The 25,944-nt window shown below is 35.1% G+C and overlaps 1 protein-coding gene and 1 pseudogene across 1 annotated transcript in view; both read left to right on the forward strand.

Annotated features, from left to right (window-relative positions):
- Positions 1-25,944, forward strand: part of CDH18 (cadherin 18) — a 990,219-nt gene that overhangs the window by 298,381 nt on the left and 665,894 nt on the right. The gene's annotated exons all lie outside the window — the stretch shown is intronic.
- Positions 4,916-25,944, forward strand: part of LOC112820447 (F-actin-capping protein subunit alpha-1 pseudogene) — a 28,127-nt pseudogene continuing 7,098 nt past the window's right edge.

The raw sequence follows: 25,944 nt of genomic DNA on the forward strand, positions 1-25,944 counted from the left end.
ATTTTCACTTTGTGCCGTCAAACCATCATTTCTGAACACCCACAGTGCTCACTTAAAATACAGAGTGTGGTGCTGCAGAACACTTCTATGGCTTTCGGAAGTTAATCTGGCAAAACTTCAGATGACTTTAAAGTGCTGCAACTCAGGGGCACCGGGGTGGCTCAGTCCACTGAGTGTCTGCCTTTGGCTTGGGTCATGATCTCAGGGTCCTGGGATGAAGCCCTGCGTTGGACTCCCTGCTCAGTATGGAGTCTGTTTCTCCCTCTGTCCCTTCCTCCTGCTTGCTCTCTCTCTCTCTCTCTCTCTCTTTCAATTTCTCTCAAATAAATAAATGAGAATCTTTAAAAAATTGAGATTAGTTTTTAAAAAAGTGCTGCAATTCAAGGATTTTGTGGTTGAGGTACCTGTGAATTGAGTAGCAAGTAACCATGCTTTAGATCATGAAAGAATGTAGTATTCAAACCTGTATTTACATTCTAATCAAGTGCTCGAGACATATTCCAACTGGTAATTTTCTTGTAGAAATATTCTCTTTTGTTCAAATTCTGTTTAATATGAATTGAAACATATAAAAATAGAATGTTGAAACCCACCTAGTGTTATTTTACTGTTTTTAAGTATATAAAACTCTGATTTCGGTAGCAATTTATTTTTCTCTGGGTTGGAACAATTGATGTATTTCTTCCAGAACTACAAATTTAATATTTATTGAGAGAGTAATATAATGTCTGAGAACAAAGATCTCAGAAACAGATTATCTGTATTTAATTCCTAGACCACCACTATCCACCCCTCCACCTCCACATATTAACTGTGTGATTGTGGACAATAACTTCATATCTCTGTGCTTCAGTTTCTTGTTTGTAAAATAGAGACAAAGGTAGTTGCTGTCTAAAGGTTATTTGTAATTATTAAAAAAGTTAATATATGTAAAAAATTCAGAAAATAGTTTGGCAAATTATTAAGCACTGTAATTATGACCTAATATGGACATATATTCTGGGATCTATCAAAATCACATTGTTGAGATAAATATCAGGAAGGAAAATTATAACAACAAACAAACAAAACAAACCTTAGAAACAACACTCTGCTTGCCAATCTCCCACTTTGTGTGTAAACAGATTTGTATTCATATGTCACTCTGACTTAGAAGATAAACAGATGATCATGTCTTCCAGGAAGGAAGCTAAATTTTCATGTTGTCCTATAACAGTGCAGTATTATGTACTATTTTAACACATTTCTAATCATCTAATTTCAACTGGCTTTTGATTTTGTTAAATTATTGGAATTTTGGAAATTCCTATATTTTTGTTTCAGGGATCTGCAAATCTCCCTTTAAGTAGTTAAGTAAGAGTGATTCAATATTACCAAAACCCCATGAGAAATTATACATTAAATATCAAAGACATAACCTACATATGAACTCCTTGAGAATATGTCCTCTTTAACTTGTTAAATAATGAGACTTAGATGTGTATACACACACACACACACACACACACACACACACACACACACAAAACATATATCTTGTTAAATTATGAGAGTTTACATGTATATATATAAATTTGTAGTTTTCCTCTATCAGAATTTAAAAGTGTATAATATTTTGGCATTCTTAAATTTTTGGAAAAAACAAATTATCCTAAAGATAACATTTATTTATTGACTAAGATATACTAAAATATGTTAATATACTCCACTATAGATGGTCCAGAGAGTCTATCTATACAGTCAAGGAGTTTTTCCATATTCATAATTTATGTAATTATTTTGCTTGCACTGATTAAATTTAATAAATTCTGCTCCTAGTGATATAATGTGTAACTTTACCGATAATTTTCTGAGATCTTTTTAGTTAACAAAATGTTAGAATATGCTGCAGCTAATTACTCTACAATGAAGTTCATCACTGAGAAGAAGAAAAATAGTATCTTTATTAGTTGGGTACAGACATCATAGAGATATATTATAAATAAATATGGATAATATAAATGCATTCCAATGATGCATATATTTATGGGCTCAAAATCTTAAAATGTCTTTCTTCTAATAAGAGTAAACAGTGAGAGGCGCCTGGGTGGCTCAGTTAATTAAGCATCCAACTCTTTTTTTTTTTTTTAAAGATTTTATTTCTTTATTTGACAGAGAGAGACACAGTGAGAGAGGGAACACAAGCAGGGGGAGTGGGAGAGGGAGAAGCAGGCTTCCCGCTGAGCAAGGAGCCCGATGCGGGGCTCGAACCCAGGACCCTGGGATCATGACCTGAGCCGAAGGCAGAAGCTTAACGACTGAGCCACTCAGGCGCCCCAAGCATCCAACTCTTGATTTTGGCTCAGGTCATGATTTCAAGGTTGTGGGATCTAGCCCCACCTTGGGCTCTGTGTTCAGTGCAGAATCTGCTTATCTGTCTCTCTCTGCTCCTCCCCTGCTCACACTCTCTCTGTGTCTCTATCTCTAAAATAAATAAATAAAATCTTTTTAAAAAAAAGTAAACAATGAAAAATTTCAAGTAACTGAATAGTAGGCTGCTCTTGAGTTACAATTCTCAGGATATAATGATGATAGTATACACATAAAACTGGGTGCTTCTATATAAGATGTAGGTATCTGTAGGCTTCTATGTACTACTTATTTTAGACTTTTCCTTTAGCATTGCAGTTATACTTTTGTATTTCTCTATTTTCCATAATATAGTACTTTAAAAATCACAACTATTTGATTTATTAACCAGAGCAACTACAGACTTTGAAAGCAGCCTGACAAAAATAAAAAGTTGAAATTGAATCTGACACTTTTAACTAGGGATAACAAACCTAGAGGGGAAAAAATTAAATCAGGCTTAAAGTTATGGTGATGAAATGCAAATCTGAAATTGCCTTTTGGTCTCTTAGGAGAACAAATCCAGGTATGGGTGATGAGGGAAGAAGAAATTTCCTCCTAGAAACCCTCATCAGCTGAATCAACTCTAGTGTTCAAGGAGGTGTTAAGTATTGCAGGAAATTTGTCGTTACATCTAAATGGTCAAGAGGCAAACCACTCTTTTTCTTGTTTAACTTTGCTTCAGTTTCAGAATGGTATAAATAGAGTGCAGGTGGAAAATCTGACAAAACATAATAGGTAATGAGTTCCATTCATAGATTTTGGTCACTCACTCTTCTGATCTTCAGCTCACTAATATTCATTACTTTATGTTAGGCTCATATATCAGTTCAGAGTCTCTGTGCCTTTAATGAATGATCAGCAACTTTACTGTGCAAATACTGGTCTTTTTTTTTTTTAATAGACTTAATTTGTCTATTGTATTTCATGCTTGTGGGGTCAGTCTGTTAATTTTAACCATTAGTTAACATAACATAACCCACAATTCAAGACAGACAAGAGTCACCGAAAAGATATAAAGATGAAAGAGACGTAAAAAAAGCAAGAACTTTTATTGGTGTCAAGATCTTGTAGTGTGGCTACAAGTTCAGCTAAAAGGGAAGCAGAGCTACCTAATGTAAAATATTAGATCAGATAAAGTTTTGACATCTTCCAGGTATCAGTGGTTACCATTTGTGAGAATGTGTTAAGCTAGAGTAGGTGAATGCTGGAGTATATAAACCAAGCCAAAGTATCACAATTTTCCTCATTTATTCTTTATTTTTTATCCCTGATTAATTAATAAAATCACCATTAAAATCCATTAGCTTATTCACTGAACACATTTTTAGTACTTAAAATGTGCTGTGAAGTTTCAGGCTTAGAGAGATGGAAGAACATGTGAGTTATCCCTGTCATAGACAGTAGTGAAATTTGGATTGAAAAATATAAAAGTAATAAGTGCAAAGGTAGACATAGGGTTCTATGGAAGCAGAGAGAATCTTGAAACTTACTCTTTTGATGGGACTTTTCTGTTACATCTCAAAGGATTAGTATATATGCTAGCCAAAAATAGAAGGAGACTTTAGAGAGAATCCTAGTATGGTTGGCAAGTACAGTAAAAGGGATAGATATCAGATGCAGCTGGCGGTGAAAGACCTCACATTCCCTATTAAGATTTAAATTTATGCTATGGATCAGGAGAAATCAATGGTAATTATGGCTTTATCATTTTTTCTTTTTTATTTAGTAATATGGAAGGAAGTATGAAGCATATTCTTAAGTGATATGAGGATAATGGTTGGGAATCTCCAGTCAAAAGATTGATAGAATCTAGATGATTGATCAGATTCTATGTGATCAATGGTATAAACTAAGGCAGTGACTGGAAAAATTAGGGGGTGAGACAGATTGAAGAGATACCATCCAGGTATAGTTGGTGGGACTTTGATATCATGAGTGGGCAGCAGGAATGAGAATCATTCTGAGGCCATGCCACTGTTAAGGTGTCAGTCAGGGTTCAGTTAGGAAAACAGAAAACATACTAAATATTTTAAACCAAAAGAAATTAAGACTTGCCATCGGTTACTAGAGGTTGGTAAGCTATAAAAGTAAAAAGAATATACTATAATTAATAATTGGAGGAAATAGCTTACACCTTAAGGGTTAAAAAGTAGAATAATCAGAACCTAGGATTTTGTTGACAAGCCCTACAGGGCTGGCATTCATTGTTTTAGGGCAGACCTCAGCACTATTTGCACTTGGACCTCTGAGGAGGGTCCTGCCTAGTTGTTCCTGGTCCATCTGAGGGGACTCAGCAAATCTAATGCAGAGAGTGTTCAAAGAAGTTAGGGGCTGAGTCTGCTTTCTGATTCTTTTGAAGTGAAGCCAACAGGGACTCTAAAAGAAGAAGTCTCTTCTCCCTATTTGACATATTCCACTATGGCTTCCATTTGTCCAGACCTAAGAAGAAATCAGGGGATAAAGGAGTGTTAGGAATTCAGTCTTCAGAGGCTCAGTCCCAGCAACCAAGAGCAGTATATCGAGGATGGGTGTGGAGCTGAAAGACAACAAGCAAGTAATTAGTTATATTTAATAACTGATCTTGGCATTTCAGGTAAAGGAAAACACTGAAGTAAATATGAGAATTTCAGTCTTTGAATGATTTAAGGTGAAGGAATATAGCAGAAATTGGGTTTAGAACAAGGCAGTCTGTGTTCTTCCATTTGTTTTGTTCTGCTTATAAACATCTTTGGCACCACCTCCTACTAGTGTTTTGGCTTTGTCAGTAACTTATCCTCTCTATGCCTTAGATTTCCCATTTATAACATGGAGATAATAGAATCTCCCTCATGTTAAGTTCTACAGGAGAGTTAACTCTGTTATCATTGAATATCTTCCATTATATAGGATTTTAAAAGCCATGAAAATGGATGAGAGGTCCATGTAGGGAATGCAGAGAATGAGTAGAAGTCCACATTGTCCACCAACATTTAAACTGTAGATGTTAAAAAAAAGGTATTATTTAAAAAATAAATAAAATACAGAAAAAAATTAAAGGTAATTACACTAAAGAAAGCAAAGAAGTATTCTTTAAGAGGAGAAAGATGATCATTAAGCTCCAATGGTCAAGAATAGTGATGACATATAGAAATAATAGAGGTGACAATTAAAAACCAGGCCAAGTGACTTGAAAATTAGGAATATATTTATGATATTTTTCTAAAGTAGTTTGGGTGAAATTGAGAGGAAATTCTTTGCAATGGGCCATATAAGAAATCCCGGCAGTGATATATTAATCAGGAAACTCTCCATCCTCTGGAACCAAGAAAGAGACAGTGGAAGTGAGCAACTGAGGACACAGAGAAGAAGTCAAGTCAAGTGGAGAAATAACCCAAAGGAGGTAGAAAGAAGGTGACTAAGAACTCACTTCAGGAGATTAGTTTTCTGAAGTCGGAATTGTGTATCTTTCCTAGACACTGAGTTGTGTTTGGTGTAGGAAGGAAAGAAATTGAGGCCTTTTTTTTTTTTCCAAAAGGAAAAGAAATGTAGAGAAATAAAATGGCTGCCATAGCATCTATTGTAAATTGGTTTTGTAATTAGGTCACACCCATAAGCATGGAAATGAGTGAATGCAAGTTTCTGAGGAGGACATTGTAATAAGTCAGTGAGAACTGGATTTAAAATGTCAGTCCCACGATTTACCATCTGCCTAATGTTAAACAAGCTGTTTAAGCTCTCTGTAACAGCAAAAAGGAATGATAATTTCCTTCTCATGGGAGCAAAGTACTTAGTACATTTCTTGACACATAGAAAGTGGTTCATTTTGAACATAAGGATGAGGATGATGATGATGATGGTAGTGATGGTGATGATGATGAAAAAAGTGATGACTAAGAAATTGAAATCGTCAATCATGGTGCCAATGTGGCTAGGGAAAATGTAGCTCTGGAATGAGAGTGGTTAACGTAAAGAATTGGTAGCAATCCATGGAATAAAGAAATTTTTGATATGTGAATCATCATGTAACATTTATTTGCCTGGCTGAATTTGAGTCTGATGTTTCAAGTCTTCTAAAACCACATTGGCTCTCTGTAGTTTCAACCTGGGGTTTCTTAATTTATTATGTCTCCAGAAATAAAGAATATTGTTTGGCTAAGGATAATTACATTTACTAAATGAAGCTTTTTAAAAAAAGATTTATTTAATTATTTTTTAGAGAGAACGAGAGTGCACACATGTAAGCACATACTCACCAGGGAGGGGCAGAGAGGGTCTTAAGCACACTCTGTGCAGAACATGGAGCCCAACATGGGGCTCAGTCTCACCACCTGAGATCATGACCTGAGGGGAAACCAAGAGTCAGGTGCTAAGCCAAATGCACCACCCAGACGCCCCTAAATGAAGTTTTATAATATGCTATATATTATTAGAAAGTTTCAATTACAAAATAAAGAAATAATAGGAATCACAAAATATAATACACAAAATTAAATATTATAGATATTTGTGAGTTACTTCAATATGACATTTCTTAGCAATACATTCTTTAATGGTTCACAGAGGATTAATCCTTGGCATATCTGCTTTCTCTATCCAATTGGCAATTTTTAGCACATAAAATATCTATGTTTCTAATTATAGCATCTATTTATGTGTTTTAACAAACATTGGAATTGTTTTTTGAAAATGTTCATTAAAACAATCCCTAAAATCTGAGAGTGTATGCATTTTATTATAAACATGATTTGGGGCTTAATATGAAAAAGTACAATACACTCAAGTTTCAACTTCTCACACTCTTGATTATACACCTTAATAATTTGTTGTAACAAAAACATAATTTGTTGTAACAAATTATATAGCATTTTTGGAAAATCACTCAAAATTAAAGAAAAAGATAATATTTCTTACATTAAAATCATATAGGAGCTGGCATACATTAGACACCTACAAAAAGAGAGCTTTCTTGCTTTCTTTTTTTCTTTTTTTTTATGTCTTTGCTTACTTGCTCATTTCAGACAAGGAACATGGAATTCGGGGTCAAGGTACATCTAAGATGGAATTAACACATGTGTAACCTGGGAAAATTACATCTTAGTCTTATTTGTCTTATCCCTTGTCCTCAGGGTTCATCTATGTTGTAGCAGGTGTCAGAATTCCCTTCCCTTTTAGAGCTGCGGTAGATTCTATTTTACAATTTATATGATTTACCACATTTTGTTTATCCATCTTTCCATTGATAAGATACTTGAATTGCTTTTACCTTTTGGCTATTGTCAATAATGTTGTTATGAAAATGGGTGTACACATATTTGCTTGAGTCCCTTATTTCATTTCTTTTGGATATATATCGAGAAGAGACATATTGGATCATTTGGTAATTTTATGCTTAAAATGTTTATTTTTTTTGAAGAATTGTCTTATAGTTTTCCATCCTTTACATTCCCACCAGCAATGCACAAGGGTTCCAACTTGTACATATCTTTGCCAATACTTGTTAATTTCTTTATATATATTTCTTTAAATATATACATACTTAATAATGGCCATTCTAATGGGTACAGTGTGGTATCCCTTTGTGGTTTTTATTTGTACTTCCCTAAAGACTGGTGATATTGAGTATCTTTTCATATACTCTTTGTCCATTTTTCTATCTTCTTTAGGAAAACAACCATTCAAGTCCTTTCCTCATTTTTTAAATTTAATTTTCTGGTTTTCTTTGTTGTTATTGTTGAGTTATAGGAATTTTTTATATGCTCCAGGTAAAAAAATCCCCTATTAGATATATTAGGTTAGACAAATATTTTATCACATTCTGTAAACTGCTTATTTGTTCTGTCGATGGGATACTTAAAAAAATTTTTTTTGATGCACAAATCCTTTAATTTTGATGAAATCCAACCTGTCTATTTTCTCTTGTGTTACTTGTCTTTGATAATATCTAAGAAGCTGTTATCAAATCCTAGTCATATTCTTTTTACCCTGTCTTCCTCTAAAAGTTATGTAGTTTTAACTCTTATTTTTATATCTCTGATCAATTTTTAGTTAATTTTTATATGGTAGAAGGTAAAGGTCCAACCTTATTTTTTGCATATGGAGATCTAATTTCCCAACACGTCTGTTGATACAGATTTCCAACAGATGTGTCTTACTTGACTCCTTTCTTGTTCCTTTGTATTTCCTTTTTTGCTTCTGTCCCATTTTCCTTTTCTTCTCTTCTTGTCACTTCATTCACTTTTTTCTTCCACAAAATATGTATTTCATGTCAACTGGACAACAAGCACTACTTTAGTCACTGAGTATAAAATAGACCCAAACAGATAAATTTACTGCTAGTATGGGAGTGGAAGAGGAAGATGGTGATAGAAAACAAGTATGTGTGTGTGTACGTGAACGTGTGTAATATTAAGTTGATGCATGCAATTAAAAAAAGTGCACAATATAAAAGAATGGCGGGCATTGCTCTAGTTTACTTGAAGTGACAAGAAACATCTTCTCAGATTATGTAATATTTGAGGGGAGACCTTAAAGAAGTGAAGAATGAACTCTGAAGATATCCAGAGAAGCAACTGTAAGAGTAAAAGTCCTCAAAAAAGAATATGACTGTTTGAGGACCAGTCAGGGGCTCAGTGTGGCTGAAGTGAAGTGAAAACACAGGAAGAATGCTAGGGGATAAGGTAAAAGAGCTAGAGAATGCCATGAGATGCAGGGCTTAGTAGTCATAATATGGATTTTGATTTCTATTGTGAATTATAGGGAAAGGCAATGGAATGCTTTGGGCAAAGGGGTGACATAATATTATTTCTTTTTTTAAGATTTATTTATTCATTATTTGAGAGAGATAGAGAGAGAGAAATAGGGGAGGGGAAGAGGGAGAGCGTCTTCAAGCAGTCTCCCCTCTGTGCACAGAGCCCAACACGGGTCCATCCCACAATCCACAAGATCGTGACTTGAGCTGAAACCAAGATCCTGACGCTTAACCAACTGAGCCACCCAGGCACCCCTAATTTGTTTTTCAAAGAATCATTGTTATTGCATGCTGTGAATACACTGGATGGGGCAAGAGTGGGTATAAATTGACCATTTAAAATCCCACTATCATACTGCATGCCACATATGTTTAAGTATCAGTGGGTAGTTGGCAGTGAAGGTGTCAAGAGATGATCTGATTCAGTAGATATTCTGAAGATAGAGTTGACAAAATTGTCTATTGAATTGGATATGGAGTGGGAGATGAAGAGGATAATCAACAATAACTACAAGATTTTGAGCCTGAGAAATTGATGAACAGAGTTACCCTTTATTGAGAATTTTTGAATATCTTTCAGAAATTAAGTTGAGGGAGGAATATAATAAATAAATCAGTGATGGAGTAAATTATGAAGTAGTTCTTATTGTAACTACTTCATTGGTGTAATTCAACCTGGAGGTGAACTTGTGCTTTTAAGGTATAGTTCTTTGCTCTCAGGGAAGGAAGGTATTTATCAGTAAGGCAACTGAGGACAGAAGCCTATGTAAGTTGTGTAAAGTTACACACCTAGTGGAGAATTGAATAAAAACAAACAAACTAAAAAACCTCCTGATCTAAGACAGTGTCTCCTCCAGGAGAACACATGGTCAGTCTGTTTTTCTAATTTAAATTACAGTGATTTTCTTATATTGTGATTTCTCTACAGAGAAATTATTTTACTGATTGCCTTTAATGGAAAGAAAAAATGTAAAACATCTTCATTAGACCAACTAATTACTGAGACATAAAAGTCTTCAAGTTGTTTGCTTTATATTTAACCTCAGTTCAGTCCTAACAACATTATTCTGAGCTGTGAGTTGCTCAGAAAATTACAGAGAACCAGACACGTGGACTTACACTCATTTTCATTATTATCACAGAAGGATATTATCTCTGATATGACGAGCAGAATGACAGTAGTAGCTGCCATAAGCTTATGTTAAAGAGACTTTTTTGATTGCTGAAATTAGATATAAAAATAAAACAAAACGGATAAAAAAAGATTTACAAAGCTGCATTATATGAGGAAGATGTAATGACTAAGGTATGTATTTGATTTCACAATCATATCAGATATTTTTTGATCAAGAATGGTACTCATGATGGGCGCCTGGGTGGCTCAGTCGGTTAAGCGACTGCCTTCGGCTCAGGTCGTGATCCTGGAGTCCCGGGATAGAGTCCCGCGTCGGGCTCCCTGCTCGGTGGGGAGTCTGCTTCTCCCTCTGACCCTCCCCCCTCTCATGTGCTCTCTCTCTCTCGTTCTCACTGTCTCAAAAATAAATAAATAAATCTTTAAAAAAAAAAAGAATGGTACTCATGATCTGGATATAAATTAATAATCAAATCGTGACAATTACTTTGTTTTACCTTCTGTCTTAGTGTCTCAGTGTCTGTCTACTACTAAAACGCCCTCGCTGAAGCTATCACATAGGATGGGGGAAATGTGCATCTGGACTTTGAAGACTCATGTTGCTAGATGAGTCTTCCCTCATGTTAAAACTCTATTAGAAAGTCGGTAACTTTGAGACCATTCCATCAGCACATTGCCCTGGATGTCTGTCATCATTTGTTCCCAAGGAATTAAGGAAAATTGTTTCTAAAGCCATTCAAAGAAAGAAAATACTTAAAGTTAGTGTAAATGTATTTATGTAACTCCGTCTTTTATTACCTCCTATAACAATCACTGATACTGTAGGAAGATTCATTAGATAAAATCATTATTAACCAAAAGAACCCTATGTTTAAGCAGGAATGAATCCTACAGATTATAGTTTACTTGTTTATTCCTTCAGCAAATAGTTACTGAACGGACTCTCAGTGCCTAGCAGACATCTCAGCACAAAAGTAACAGTGTTGAGTAAGCTGTCTCTGGATTCAAAGAACAACTAACTAGTCAAGTTAAAGAGACAACTGCATGCCAATGAACCTCTGTCAAATGAGCTCAATGGTATATTAAAGGAAAGCAGAGGCCCTGGGTAAACGTAGATGAGGATACTCATGGTGGAGGATGGCCTAAAGTCATCAAAGCTGCATGCAGTCTTTTCTTTGTACTTCCATTGTTACTGTTTTCACTTTCTGATCTTCTCCCATGATGCCCTGAATATAGAACATAAAAGACAAATGTTAATATCAGTTTATTAAAATGTATTGATAAAATTAAATTTTCATTAAAATTATTCTTTTTAAATAAAATAGCCCATTATTTTGCCAAACCTGTTGTACTTGATATACAAAATAGTTGTTCAGAAACTAAACTTCTGAGAAAATTTTTAAGAGTGATTTTGTATCTATGAATGTAAGATATTGTACCTATGAATGTGAGGTTATTTTGAATTCTAAAAGGAAGTTAATAATAATGATCATAACAATAATAGTAGTAATAACAGCTAACACATAGAATATGTTCTATGTTGGGCACTATTCTTAGCACTTGACATATAATAATTGTCTTAATTCCCCCAAATAATGAGGTTAATAATGTTGATAGTATTAATATAATCATTTTACAGATGAAGACACTGAGAACTCACAGTTTAAATAACTTGTCCAGGGTCACATAACTAGTAAGAGAAAGAACCAGGACTGACTTTAGGCTCTACAGCCTGTATCTTCAACACTACACTATTGCATTATACCAGGGAAAGTCACACATTTGCATTTTCTCATCATTACAAGTGAGTGGTTTTTTGGGGGGTTAGGGGGTTTCACTCCTAATGTAAGAACATTTTTGTTTGAAAAGAATCAATGTTCACTTTCACCAGTTTATTCTTGTCCTTCTTAGATGTAAAGAATTTTCTTCTCATCTCTCTTTTTTCCCTTTTTTTATTGTTTTGGGGTTGTAAAGATTTTTCAAAGACAGACTTGTAAAAGCAGATAACTGATGTGCATTAATTTTGCTTTCACAAATTGACAGGCCTAATGGCAACATATGCTCTCATGTTCAGGGCCCCTTTTATAATTTGTGGCAGAGAATTAGGGAAAAGAATAGACTTTGAAGCCAGGTAAACATGGATTCAGATTATGAGTCTGAAAATACTATGTGGCTTTAGGTTACTTAACCTCTCTGAGGTTCAATTTCCTCAGCTCCAGGATTAGGCAGGAATAGGTTATATGGAGGACTAATTCAGAATTACACTAATGGTGCATTAACCAAAGCATGATCTGGATGACTGGTGGTAATGTCAAAAGAGTCCTGTATGATTATTACTACTTTGGTGTTTTTTGTTTGAATCATATGAGTTCCTATTCCCTTAGATTAAAATTACATTAATTATGTGTTACTGTGTAACAAAACACATGGAGTAGCTTGAAGCAAGGACAATTTGTTTAATTTTATGATTCTGGAGATTGAGCAATTCTACTTCTCCTGTCATGAGTTGGGATTGCCTATTTGCATTCAGTAGGCAAATCAGCTGGGACACATTGTTTCTCCTCCTTGAGCTCTCTCGCTCTATATAGTGTCTCATCCCCCAAGGCCTCCCAATGTGCACCACCCCCAGCAAGATATTCTGTGACTTCTCATAACTTGGCAGCTTGATACCAAGAGGAATTCTTTTAAAGAGACAGGCCCCAATACGAAAACGCTCATCAAGTATCTGTGCATTTGCTAGCTGATATCCATTGACTAAAGCAAATCATAGAGCCAGGCCCACAGAAAATGTGGAAAGGTATAACACAAGGTGTTTATTTGGGGGCCACCAATGGAACAGCCTGGCACATTTTGAATATTGATTGCATATGGTTGAGCCACGTGGGCTGGAGAAACTCTCTAGAACTCCTACATTTAACTTAGGAGATTTACATTGTTGTGGAGTTTAAAATGCACCAGGAGAAATCCCCTCCTTCATCTCTCATAACTGCCTCATGATCACTGATACGTGAGTAGAGAAGTCAAGTTTCAGTATAAGTGAGGGAGGCCAAGAAGTGCCTACGGATAAGCTCACATGCTTTATATAAAAGCATTAGCAAATAATCACTTGAATAATAGGTGTGTCAGTGTTCTGCTCATATCCTCGTGGTTAATTTTTCATGTCCTTGTATATCAGTAACTGGCATCTGGTGACTTTTTCCTCCAGTTGCCAACACCTCCACCTTTTTTCAGAGATGCCCTAGGCTCCCCCAACTTTCTTGGTCTTCAGTCTAGAAGAACAGGACTCCTCTCTGCCTGTACACTCTTACTTTTAACCAGGGAATTAGGGGCACAGGGGAATAAATATTCTCTGACTGAAGAAAGTTGAGATATGACTAACATTTTCTCCAAATCTCCTTTATCAAAAATGAACCAAACTTAACCTTGCTGACTTGCTAGTCTTCCTTGGTTTCTTTGCTTCCTAATTCCACTTTTCATCTCCCTGACCAATATTAAGCCTATTGGAAATCTTCCTAATGAATAAACTTTTACTTGAGCCCTTGTCTCAGGCTTGGAGAGTAAAATCTAAGACAACTAGTGATGGTAGCACATAATTTAGTTAGTTCCTAATTTTTTATTTGTTAAGCTCTAAATACTCCATTTATAATAAGTGAGAAAAGAAACTAAGTACTTTGCAATTTGTTTAATAATTCCAGAATTCTTAAAAACTTTTGCCGGGGGGCACCTGTGTGGCTGTTTGTTAAGCGGCTGACTCTTGATTCAGGCTCAGGTCATGATCTCAGGTTCCTGGGAGCAATCTCCATGTCAGGCTCCCTGCTCAGCAGGGAGTGAGCTTGAGGCATTCTCTCCCTCTTCCTCTGTCCCTCCCCCCACCTTATGTGCAGGCATGTGTGTGCCCCTCTCTCATAAATAAATAAATAAGTATATAAATTTGCTGGTCTATTTTCCATTCATTTCAGGAATACTTCTTGGTTTTTGAAATATATATAATTTTATATAGTTTGATTGTTTCAGGAGTAGAATTCAGTGATTCTGGTATATGATATCCTTGATATCATAACTTTTAAGAGGTTATTTAATCTCTCAGCCTCAGTTTTACCAGGTATGTTAAAATGAAAGAGTAACATTTTTGTGGCTAAATCATTTTTAGAAATACCAAATATTCATGGAAGAGCCTTCAAATTTAATATGTGTTTGGTAATGTTGGATTTTGCTACCACTATTTTTAATATTATTATTTTTTCATTAATATACTTGTTTAAACTCTTTTTCCTTTATTTAGAATATATGTGAGTACCTCTTTGCAATGACCTACAATTCACCCTGCCATACATTGTTTTACATAGCTATTAGTTTCTCTAAGTTTAAATTACTCTTGCCTTTTGGAGCAGAAATCCACTGGGTCTTATTTGTCCTTTCTCTTTTGAATGACTGTCAACTCCCTCTTGAATGACATTATTAATGCAGACTCTGTCTATAAGCAGAGTCATTCAATTGTAAGAACACTTGATTTATTGTCAGAAGATCCAGGTTGAAAATTTAGTTCTGCCACTTACTTTTTCTCTGCTATGCCTCCATGTTCTCATCTGTAAAGAATGAAAATATTTATTCTCCCCTCCGTCTAGTTATTTTGTGTGCCTAAAGTCTATGTTGGAATGCTTTGGGTAATTACAATGCAGGGGAAGGTATTACCATTATTGTCTGCACACTCCCACTATTCTTACATGTTTTCCACTCACTATATTGCCACCTGATGTGTGAGAAAAATGAGACACATTTCTTTAGAATGAGAGAAACAGAGAGACTCTATTTGTACTAATTATTGAATAAAGGTTTGTTCTAACACCTGCAACAGGTATTTTAGGATTTTTTTTCTTAGAACTTAAATTACTTCATTTATCTTCAATTAGCTATCAGAGGAATGTAAAATGGGAAAGACTATTGTATTAGTCAGGGTTCTCCAAACAAAAGAAACAATGGGAAATGTATATATATATACATATATATATTATATATATATATATATATATATATATATAATAAAGGGTTGGTTCATGTAATAACAGAGGCTAGGAAGTCCCAAAGTTTACAGTAGGTAAGCCGGAAACCAAAGGGAGGAAGTTTTAGTCTAAGACCAAAGACTAAGAGCCAGTAAAACTGATGGTATAAGTTCCAGTCTTAAAGTCCACAGGTTTATGACCCAAGAAGAGCTAATTTTTCAGGCTGACACTGAAGACAGGAAAAAATCATTCCAGACTTCTGGTTTCTACATATAAGGTGCTTGGAATCGCCACTCCATCTTAACAACCAGTAAAACAATGAACAGACAGAAAATCAACTCTTCTTGGATCTGTAAGAAAGGGGAGTACACAAGGTAATTCATGGCTCCCAAAATTGGAGACAAACAAGTGAATACAGGGAGTCACAGTTTCCTTCAGCAGAGACTCATACATGGAAAATTCCATGGGAACCAGTGCCAGAGTAGTAAAAAAAATTACACATTGCTGGAGGCTCAATAAAAATAAGTTTGAGAGTTAAAAACTCCAAGCAAACCCACTCATAAAGGAGCCCACACAGTATGGTGATATTTACAATGTTTACAGTATTAGAGAAAAATTCTTTCATGCTTCCAACAGGGGGAGTGAAAAAGAAACCATTTTGAAAAGTCCCAGAGCACTCTGCTTCTTAACAAGGCCTGCCCTCAGGGAAAACTAATTAACAAGGGTCTATATATATATATATGTATATATATATATATAGAAGGTCTATAAATATATATATATATAGAAGACCCACAGCTAATATCATCCTTAATGGAGAAAACTGATAGCTTTTCCTCTACCAACAGGAACAAGACAGAGATGTCCACTCTCACCTTTGTTATTTGACATAGTACTGGAAGTCCTAGCCCCCGGAATCAGACAACAAAAAGAAATAAAAGGCATCCAATTCAGCATGGAAGAAATCAAACTTCACTATTTGCAGGTGACATGATACTCCATGTAGAAAACCTGAAAGACTCCACCAAAAAATTGCTAGAACTGATACATGATTTTGGTAAAGTTGCTGGGTGAAAAAATCAATGTACAGAAATCTGTGGCATTTCTATACACCGATAGAAGCAGCAGCAAGAGAGATCCAGGAATTATTCCCATTTACTATTGCATCTAAAATCATAAGATACATAGAAAGGGAATAAACCTAACCAAAGAAGAAAAAGATCTGTACTCTGAAAACCGTAGAACACAATTTCAGACTTCAAGTTATATTACAAAGCTGTAGTGATCAAGACAATATGGTATTAGCACAAAAACAAATACATAGATCAATGGAACAGGATAGAAAACCCAGAAATGATCAACTAATCTTTGACAAAACAGGTAAGAATATCCAATGGAAAAAAGTCTCTTCAACAAATGGTGTTGGATAAACCTGACAGCAACATGCAAAAGAATGAACCTGGACCATTTTCTTACTCCATACACAAAACTAAATTCAAATGGTTGAAAGACCTAAATGTGAGACAGGAAACCATCAAAATCCTAGAGGAGAACACAGGCAGCAACATCTTTGACATTGACCTTAGCAACCTCTTTCTTTTTCCTTTTTTTTTTAAGATTTTATTTATTTATTTGACAGAGAGAGAGAGAGCACAAGTAGGCAGAGCAGCAGGCAGAAAGAGAGGAAAAAGTAGGCTCTCCATTGAGCAGAGAGCCCAATGTGGGGCTCAGTCCCAGGACCCTGGGATCTTGACCTGAGTAGAATGCAGATGCTTAACTAACTGAGCCACCCAGGCACCCCTGGCATTAGCAACTTCTTACTGTTTATGTCTGTGGAGGCAAGGGAAACAAAAGCAAAAATAAGCTATCAGGATTTTATTAGGATAAAAAGCTTTTGCTCAGTGAAGGAAACAATCAACAAAACTGAAAGGCAACCTATGGAATGGGAGAAGATATTTGCAAATAATATATCTGATAAAGGGCTAGTATCCAAAATCTATAAAGAACTTATCAAACTCAACACCCAAAAAATATTTAATCCAGTTAGGAAATGGGCAGAAGACATGAATAGATATTTTTCCAAAGAAGACATAAGATGGCTAGCAGACTCATGAAAAGATGCTCAATAACACTCATCATCAGGGAAATAGTAATCAAAACTACAATAAGATATCAACTCAGACCTGTCAGAATGGCTTAAATTAACAACACAGAAAACAATAGATGTCAGTGAGAATTTGGAGAAAGGGGAACCCTCTCACGCAGTTGGTGGGAAGGCAAACTGGTGCGACCACTCTGGAAAACAGTATAGAGATTCCTCAATAAGTAAAAAATAGAACTACCCTACGATCCAGCAATTGTACTACTAGGCATTTACCCAACGGATACAAAAATGTTGATTCAAAAGTATACATGTGCCCTGGTGTTTATAGCAGCATTATCAATGATAGCTAAATTATGGAAAGACCCCAAATGTCCACTGACTACTGCATGGATAAAGAAGTAATATTCCATCCATATATACATATATATACATATATATGGATGGAATATTACACAGCCATAGAAAAGAATGAAATCTTCCCATTTGCAATGACATGACTGAAGTAGCATGTATTATGCTAAGAAGAACAAGTCAGTCAGAGAAAGAGAAATATCATATGATTTCACTCATATGTGGAATTTAAGAAACAAAACAGATGAATATAGGGGAAAGGGAAAAAAAAAAGAGGGTGACAAACCATAAGAGACTCTTAACTGTAGAAAACAAACTGAGGGTTGATGGAGGGAAGGTGGGTGGGGGATGGGCTAAATGGGTGGTGGGTATTAAGGAAGGCACTGGTTGTGATGAGCACTGGGTGTTATATGTAATTAATGAATCACTAAATTCTACTCCTGAAACCAATTTTACACCATACATTAACTAACTAGAGTTTAAATAAAAACTTGAAACAAACAAACAAAAAAATAAAAAGGGCCTAATTTGCTGGGGAAACTAACTGACCTGGGGAAGAAAATACCCAATTCTTGCTGGCTCTAGTCATCCTGTTCCACCTAAAGGAGGGTAAAAATAACAAAAAACAAAAAGCCTAAGAACTATTTGTGAAGTTGGCAGTGCAGAGGCAAATTTTAACTAAAACCCTGAGACTTAAACATATGACCATAGAAAACTTTCCTCACATTTCAGCACCCCATTACTAAAGGCCTATTCAGAAGCAAAACATTTTACCAGGTATATCATGCCCTGCAATCAAGAAGAAATAATAGGGAATACCAAAAAACAAAAACTAAAACTAAAAATAAATTGAAGATTCAGAGCAAAAGTGAGAACTATATAATAGGGATGTTAGAATTATCAGACCAAAAATTTAAAACAACTATGATTAATATCTTAAAAGCTCTAATGGATAAAGTAGAGAATGCCCATGACTAAGTGGGATTTATCCCAGGCTGGTTCAACATTTGAAAATTAATTATTATCCATCACATCAACAGATAAAAAAGAAAAATCACATGGTCATATAATAGATGCCAAAAAAAGTATTTGAGAAAATCCAGCACCCATTCATAATGAAAACTCTCAATAAACTAGAAATAAAAGGGAACTACCTCCACTTGATAAAGAATATCTATAGAAACCCTGCAGACACTATTGTGCTTGATGAGAAACGGGTATGTCCCCTCTCATCACTCCTTTTTAACATTGTACTGCAAGCTTGAGATAATGCCATAAGACAAGAAAGGGAAATAAAATCATATAGATTGGGGAGGAAGAAATGAATCTGTCTTTGTTCATAGATGACATGATCATCCACATAGAAAATCCAAAAGAATTGACGAAAGAAATCCTAGAACTAACATGCAATTATAGCAAGGAACACAAAACATGGTTAAAGTTTAAAAGTCAATTGCTTCCTTATATACAACCAATGACCAAATGGATTGGAAATTAAAAGAAAAAATAACAAAAAACACAGTATCATTTATATTGTCACCCCCCAAAAATGAAATGCTTAGGTATAAATCTAAGAAAATATGTTCAAGTCTATGTGAGGAAAACTACAAAACTCTGATGAACAAAACAAAGAACTAAATAAATGGAGAGGTGTTCCATGTTCATAGATAGGAATACTCAGTATTGTCAAGATGTCAGTTCTTCTCAATTTAATCCATAAATTAAATGCAATCTTACTGGAAATCCCAGCAAGCTCTTTTGTGGATAACAACAAACTGATTTCTAAAATTTATTTGAAGAGCCAAAATTCCTAATGAATCCTGAAGTAGAACTATCAAGCCATGAAAGGAAATGGAGAAAACTTAAATGAATATTACTAAGTGAAAGAAGTCAAACCAAAATGTGTTATTCTGCATGGTACCAACTATATGATATTCTGAATAAGGCAAAACTATGGAGGCAGTAAATAGGTCAGTGGTGGCCAGGGGTTGTAAGTAGGGACCTTGGGATAATTAGGTAGAACATATAAGATCTTTAAGACAGTGAGAATACTCTGTATAATACCATAAGGATGGATACATATCATTATGCATTTGTCCAAACCCACTGAATGTGCAACACCAAGAGTGAACTGTAATGTAAGCTATAACCCTTGGTGATTATGATGTGTCAATGTAGATTTATCAGTTGTAACAAATGTACCATCTCGTTGGATATATTGATAATGTGGGAAACTATGCATGTGAAGGAACAGGGGTATATAGAAAATCTCTTCTTCTCAATTCTGCTCTGAAACTAAAACTTCTTTAAAAAAAAAGTCTTAAAAAGAAAAGAAAAAAAAACAATGTCACACCTGATCAATTGGGCAGAAAGAATTCCCCTCTATCTGGGGGAGGGTCAGCAATTTTTTTTCCATTCAAGTTTCAACTGACTGGATGAAAGTCACCCATATTGAGCAAGCCAATCTACTTTACTCATTCTACCCATCTAAATGTCAATTTCATCCAAAAACATGCTCACAGATATACCTAGAGAAAAATTTGATGAAATATCTGGGCACCTCATAGCCCAGTCAAGGTGAAATATAAAATTAATCATCACAACTCATGAGGAAAAAAAAAGAAAAACTATCTAGAGAAATTGACAGTTGTCTACATGGAATGTTAGGTGCTCATATTTTCAAGTTATCAATTTGTTCTAAATTGAATTTATATAGGAAAAAATCGGATAATGACCTCAAGATACAAACACAATTGCCTGTTTGCTTCTCTTTCCCAGCAGTCTGTTTTGGGATACTGTGCTAACACTGCCTTGGTCATAGCAGATGTGCTTTTTAAAGTTTTCTTTGACCTATTAATATGTTCACTGTAGGGGTGCCTCGGGGGCTCAGTCGTTAAGCATCTGCCTTCGGCTCAGGTCATGATCCCAGGGTCCTGGGATCGAGCCCGCATCGGACTTCCCACTCGGCAGGAAGCCTGCTTCTCCCTCTCCCACTCCCCCTGTTTGTGTTCTCTCTCTCGCTGTGTCTCTGTCAAATAAATAAATAAAATCTTAAAAAAAATATATATATATGTTCACTGTATTTCTACCAGTGCTGCCCTCTGTAGGAAAATTGTTTTGATTTTAACAAAATTCTGAAACTGATATAAATGTATTTTAATACTTTTAAGCAAATAAAATTTTAGAGCAAAACAAACTCATATTAAATTATTTGATGCTTCTCACAAGTCCAATATTCTCAATCATATGAGTTTTTTTTAAGTTCCAGGTGTGCATATTTATTAAAATAAGAAATGGAGAGAAACCAAAAATTCAAAAAGTGAAATATCAAGATAAGCTTATTATAAAAGGAATTACTTGGAATGATTCTTATTATGGTAGCAGAGAAAATAAAATATTTCTGTTGGTTTTTAATATAAATTGATATTTTCTTTGGGCACTGCAAACACTTTGAAAATTAACTTGCCAACACCTCTTAGGCTGAAAAGTTTGTTTCCAAAAAAATGACAGTGATTTTTAGCTAGCAGATTTATGGTTTTTCTCAACTGAAGAACTTTTCAAACCACCATTTTAGTCTCTGAATTAAAATAACCACATGGAGCAAGGTAGGCCACATCTATCTTCTAAATTTATATAAAGCATAAACTATACTTAAATATCTTACAACACCTTTAACTCATTATTTTACCCTAGTTACTTTAAGTTAGAGGTCAAGAATTTGTGTAGAATTTACTGAAAGACTCAAAGGTGCAAATTCACAGTTATATTGCAACCCAATGGGAGATTAAGAAAAGTAACTTTGAGAAAATGATTTAATCCATGAAAATGTTATGGAAACCATATATTCTTTCCAATTCCTTTAAAGTATGCACTTTTTAGAAGCAAGGCTTATTAAGGTAAAATACTTAGCTCAATCAATGAAAAACAAATCATTGGTTGATTCACATCTTACGCTGCTAAAGGAATTCTTTTTTAATTAAATACAAGAAAAATGCAACCAGGTATCTGAAAATGACTTTGAAGATGGTATTCTTAATTGTGTAGCAGACACATTCCCAAAACTCAGTGATTTAGATAGTTCTATCTTAGCATAGTCCAGTGAAGATGGCAGGTAGGATTAGCTTCATGGAGTCATTCAGGAATGTATGTTACCCTCCATGCATACTGCGATTCTTCTATGTTCATCAGAAGACTTTGAGATAGGTCCTGCATTGTGTAGGTGGCTGACCAGAGAGCGAGCAGGAGGAAAAAAGAGAGACACACCCAGAGAGAGATTATAGGACCTGAGCTTGAACAAATGGCTTATGTTGTCTTCTTTCTCCCTCCTTTTCCTCGTTTTCTCCTTCTTACTCACAATACGACTGAAATGTATCCATAGGAAAATAATCCATTCTTACGTATCTTTTCTTTTTTTTTGATTCTTACATATTTTGAACACACTGTCTATAATATCTTGATCACACATACATCCTACATAGTTTGTAGATATGCAAAAGGATTTTTCACTGATTTTCCAGTGTTCCTAGTCTGCAAAAATAGAGCCTATTTTTAATTTTAAATATAATGCTGGCTCATTGCAAAAAAACTAGTCAAAAAAATAATAAAATATTACAAAAGCATGATAAAAGTATAAAGAAAGTCTAATCCCAAAATTTAGAGATTATTACTATCTACTATTTTGGCAAACACTCATCATTACTTTCATCCATATATTTGTTGTTGTTGTTAAAATTAGATCATTCATTATAGAGTGTTTTGTACAGATTTTGTTTTTCCTCAGAAGTACAGAGTTGACGTATTTCTAGGTTATGGAATATTATTTTATATTTTTGTACCAGCTGCACAGTGTTTCATTTCTCTCAAGTCTTTCAATACAAATATTTGATTGTTAACATTTATTCTGCCCAAAAGGAGTTTGGCAGTATAGTAGTTGCTCAATAATGCATATTACACTAAATTGAATGCATCTCTTATTTTTATAAATATCTAACCAGGGCTGAGAATAAAAGGACTTGTATATGAGTTTTTACTATAAGAAAACCAGCTGCAGATCCTTTCTTAAATGAGCTATAGCACTTAATTTAAAATTAAAACACTCTTTTAGTAAGTTATTCTGTGAAGGCAACATTGATAGTGGTAGATATTGTTAATCTATTCGAATTTCACTCATAAAAAAATAAGCAAGTAGAATAGCAGAATCAAGTAGGACAATAAGTAGGACAACTCCTATGCCAAAACTAGCATTTTCATTCTCATGAGCCCCCAAATATAATGGTTTGGGATAAACACCAACACCTACAAGACACAACTGTTACCAAAATATATGGAAGAAAATCATGTGATAGTTCTGCGAAGAAGAGCACTGAAAATCATCATCATGTACATACTGGAAGAGTCAGGGGGCAATCCTAACACAGCATCTGAAACTGGTGGTTGTGGAGGTTGGTGGCATTTGAGGTTTCTAATTCCCAATGAGTGCAGTGACATAAAGGAAGGTCGCTAGTGCTCAAGTTGTAGTGAGGTGTTTGTGAGTATGAACCTTGGAGGCTAACAAACCAAGTGGTCTCCCAAGTCAAGGTGAGGAGTAGAATATCCCCAAAGAGCTGGATTGGATAGTAGGCAAAGAATTAGAAGAGTTCAGACGAAAGGGTGAAGACCTCTAGAAGTTGAATCCTACTGTTTTAATCTGCATGAAAGGAGAAGAAAGGGAGCCTTAGGTTAGTGACACTAGAAAAGTGATATTGGTCCATTCCTTTCTCTTTGAGGTACATGAAAATTCATCTCACTTCATACTGAACCAGTGAAAAAGATTGTGGTTTTGTCCTTTAAAAGCTACCAAAAAAAAAAAAAAAAAAGAATTAGCCTCCTACAAATGAGGAAAGTGTGTTGGAAATTTATGTTAGCAAAGCAAATGAAAAATACAGCCTAATATTTTGAAATGAGCAAAGAGAAATAAAGGAAATGACAGAAGTATAAGCCAACAACATAAATCAATATTATAAAAGATCAGAATGAAATTATTGGAGAAAAGAAAAATATGAAAACAGAAGTGAATGAACTTCATTAAGAATTACAATTGGGGCACATTGGTGGCTTAGTCAGTACAGCATCCCACTCTTGAACTTAGGACTTGATCTCAGGCTTGTGAGTTCAAGCCCTGCATTAGGTGTGGAGCCTACTTAAAGAAAAAAGAAAGAAAGATAAAACAAAATACATGTAATTGACCCCTCTGAAGAAGAAAACCAAATAAATGGAATAGAACAAATATGAAAAGTATAATCCAAGAAAATTTCCTGAAATCAACAAAAAAATGATGTGAAACTACATAATGACAGAACACTGTGAGTTCCTTGGGAAGTTAAGCAAGTATTTCCAACACTAAGACATATTCTGGTAAAATAATTAGATTTGAAGTAAAAGTAAAAGACCCTGGAAGCAGCTAGAATAGAATATGGAAGTTTGGGGTTCCAATTCAAACTAAGAGACTAACAAAGAAAAAGAACATTTATGTTTCAATTACAGAAATAACATGAACACAACTGGACATGTAATATTAAAACAAGGAATTCCTCTTTTTATTTGTGGGGCGGGAATAAGTTTCTGATGCTGTGTTGGAAAAGGGGAATTCTTATAACTTAGAGACACACTGAAATATTCACACATAAATTAATATGCTATTGGCATTTGCCTCAAACTTACCCAGGAGTGTGTGGTGTATAGATACAATAATGTTGGTTGTGGGTTGAATATTATTGAAGCTGAGTGGTGGGTCCATGGGAGTTCATTACAGTCTTTTTTTCTTTTTGCATGTAGTTTGAAATACTCCATAAAGAGTATTTGTCATAAATGAATTGTTTTTCTTTACTACTTTATTTTTTTAAGATTTTTTATTTATTTATTTGACAGAGAAAGAGAGAGACAGCGAGAGGAAACACAAGCAAGGGGGAGTGGGAGAGGGAGAGTAGGCTCTCTGCTGAGCAGGGAGCCTGATGTGGGGCTCGATCCCAACTGAGCCACCCGGGCACCGCTCTTTACTACTTTAAAATGGTTTTCCCAGGGATGCCTGGGTTGCTCAGTCGTTAAGCATCTGCCTCCGACTCAGGTCATGATCCCAGGGTCCTGGGATCGAGTCCCACATCGGGCTCCTTGCTCAGTGAGGAGCATGCTTCTCCCTCTCCCTCTACTGCTCCCCCTGCTTGTGCTCTCTCTCTCTCTCTCTCTCTCTCTCTCTCTGACAAATAAATAAATAAAAATCTTTAAAAAATAAAAAACTAAACTAAAATAAAATGGTTTTCCCATATGCTATATTTTGATTTAGACTTTCTAATGTATTAATTTTAATTTCTCCACATCATGGATTACTTTTGCCCACTGAGTCATGTTCTTAGTCATAATTCTCCATTTTAGTTCTGTTCCCAAAAGTTTTGGCCACTACAACCTAAATTAATCTCCTTAAACAAATTACTATTTTTCTCTAAATTCAAACTATTCAAAGTGGATTAAAATACTCTTAAATTAGGTCTGTATAAATAATCCCATTCCTCTTAGTGAGGAAAATGTGTATTATTTTTGATTACCTACTTTAAGCACTAGAAACCCAGAAATAATTCCTTTATCTAGATTCCCATGCTGTGATTAGTTTTTTGTAATAATCTACCATTTTTGTTCAACCTATAGGCACTTTGTTTTGATCCCCAGTAATCTGATCTACATCATCTAATCAGTGAGATTCCAAAATGCAAACCTGACCATGTCACCTTCCTAATGGAAACTCTTCTAGGGCTTACGAATTCCCTGCTATAAAGACATAGGTTGGGGTGCCTGGGTGGCTCAGTCCTTAAGCGTCTGCCTTCAGCTCAGGTCATGATCCCAGGGTCCTGGAATCAAGCCCTGCATCAGGGTCCCTGCTCGGCAGGAAGCCTGTTTCTCCGTCTCCCACTCCCCCTGCTTGTGTTCCCTCTCTTGCTGTGTCTCTCTCTGTCAAATAAATAAATAAATAATCTTTAAAAAAATAGTTTTTTTTAATTTTATTATGTTATGTTAATCCCCATACATTACATTATTAGTTTTTTTTATTATGTTATGTTAATCCCCATACATTACATCATTAGTTTTTGATGCAGTGTTCCATGATTCATTGTTTGCGTATAACACCCAGGGCTCCATGCAGATCGTGCCCTCTTTAATACCCATCACCAGGCTAACCCATCCCCCACCCCTCCCCTCTAGAACCCTCAGT

This window comes from Callorhinus ursinus, unplaced genomic scaffold (assembly GCF_003265705.2).
Source record: "Callorhinus ursinus isolate GAN/ISIS: 27379988/994484 unplaced genomic scaffold, GSC_fseal_2.0 scaffold3, whole genome shotgun sequence".
NCBI classification, from domain to species: domain Eukaryota; kingdom Metazoa; phylum Chordata; class Mammalia; order Carnivora; family Otariidae; genus Callorhinus; species Callorhinus ursinus.